Genomic DNA, 2013 nt, shown 5'->3' on the forward strand with positions numbered 1-2013 from the left:
CTCTCAGTTTGTAGAGGTTTCAATTCAAAACTGACTGGCTCCAAGACTGGGTGGCATGGCAAAGTGACATCACAGAGGAGAAACAGTTCATGGTGAGGAGAAGGCGGAAGGCAGCAAGCTACAAGTGACTAGGGGCCCCGCTGGCCCTTTTTCACAGTTTGTACCTTAGAGCAGTAACCCTCACACCCAGTTCTCATGCCAAAACTATGCCAACCTGGTCAGTGGACTAATTTAATAATGAAATACTCATAATCCCAGCATCACACACTCTAGATAAAGCCACCTTTGAAAAGTCGCCACCTATGATGACATGAGGCTTTGGGGAAACATCTAGACACAATCCCTATCACAAGGTAGCTGACATTTACACCCCTATACTCCACACCCTTGCCATTCAGGGTTATTTTCCTTTTCACTCCAAACATACTTCTGCTTGAATAAACTTTGCTATTTACTTGCTGCCATATGCCACATCCTGTTCTTTGTTTGTCACATACAAAGCCTGGGATTGTACATTGCACATAAGAACCTGGGAACCGGTCCCCAGAGGGGACACAAGATAAGAACCCGAGGTGACAACGGGAATCAGCATACCTGCAACTCACTCTCCAGGTAGGGTGGCTTTAGGCTTCCCATCTCAGTGGGAACACTTGCAGAACCTATCTGGTGAAAATTTTGCCTGTCTTATGTCTTCTCTCCACATTCAGACTGAGCTAGGTTTGGCTGGGCATGAGGAGTCAGGGCTTAGATGGAGTAGGGTGCGTTGGGGGGAAGCTTGTTCAGAAACTTGCCAGTGGGTTTTAAGATTGTAACTCTATAGCCACGTAATCAGGACCATGTGATTTCATTTTAATGTTCCTTAACTGACACCCTCACAGATGTCATACCTGCTTGGGCCTGGGGTCCTCAGGCATTTCAGGCACCTAAGAGCTAGAGGTGTTCAAAATTATGCCCCCCGTTACCGGCCACTCAGGTTCATTTGCTCACTGCTGACCAAATCCAAGATGGCTATTTATTTTGGTAAAAAGGAAAAAAGATTTATTTACAGCTAGCTCCAATGAGATGGAGGGGCTATTTGCCTCAAATCAGCATCTCACCTTGTACAGATCAGGAGGGGTCTTTTATAGTAAGGAACAGAGGGGAGCCGGAGCACAGAAGGTAATGTAGATCTCCACACTTGCTGCGTCACTTCCGGCCATCCTCAGCTCGTCTCCCCCGTCTTGTGGAGGAATCCAGAGTCTGGCCTCCTGAGGCAGGCATCTAGGCCTCTGCACGTTGGGTCATTTCTTTGGGGGAGGGGTGTGGGTTCTGTGCACGGCAGGAGGAACTTTGGAGAAGTTGCTTATCTCTGAAAGAAGAAAAGAAAATCCAACTTTTAAAGTTCCACTTTGCAATGATGGTCACAAGATTAGATTTCAACATTTTAACTTTGACAAGCCACGGGCCTTGGTGTGCCGGTCGCTACCTAGAGCTAACTTCCCCATCCAGCTGCAGCTTCTGACCCCAGGACAAGTTGTTTGACAGTAGGTAGAACAGTTGTGAGGACATGGGGTGACAAGTCCTCCTGGCAAGCACCCTAGATCAGGGGAGAAGTCTTCTCGCCCGAATGACAGTGACTGTGACAGTACCTAAATCATTCTGGGACTCAGTTTCCCCATCTCCCAGGCGGAGTGTGATCATCCACCGCTGTGGGTTGTTTATAACCCTGGAGAAAATGCAGGTGAAGCACCTGGCACACACTAGGTACCAGGCACTGTTTTCATGATTAGCAAGCCATAGGCTTCCGGTTGTTGCAGACAGGTAAGAACAGAAACGAGGGGCCGGGGAGATGGCTCAGTGGAATAAGTGCTTCCCTGGCAAGCGCAAGGGCCTGAGTTCAATCCCTGGTTTCGCCAAAAAAAGAAAAAGAAAAGAAAACAATTTGGGGCTGGAGAGATGGCTCAGTGGTCTAAAGCACCTACTTGGAACAAGCTTGGCAAAGCACAGGGACCGCGGTTCAATCCCCCAGCACCA

The 2013-nt window shown here is 48.4% G+C and overlaps 1 protein-coding gene across 2 annotated transcripts in view; it reads left to right on the plus strand.

Annotated features, from left to right (window-relative positions):
• The first annotated feature begins 529 nt into the window (after positions 1-529).
• Bpi (bactericidal/permeability-increasing protein) overlaps positions 530-2013 on the plus strand; it is a 28781-nt gene continuing 27297 nt past the window's right edge. Inside the window, exon 1 of one of the 2 annotated variants that reach the window (XM_023714808.1) lies at positions 530-612. The gene's annotated coding sequence lies outside the window, so the exon portion shown is untranslated. The remainder of the gene's footprint in view (positions 613-2013) is intronic. The other variant, XM_004631001.2, reaches the window with a different exon arrangement.

The sequence above is a fragment of the Octodon degus genome, unplaced genomic scaffold (genome assembly GCF_000260255.1).
Source record: "Octodon degus isolate 3935 unplaced genomic scaffold, OctDeg1.0 scaffold00037, whole genome shotgun sequence".
Lineage (NCBI taxonomy): Eukaryota > Metazoa > Chordata > Mammalia > Rodentia > Octodontidae > Octodon > Octodon degus.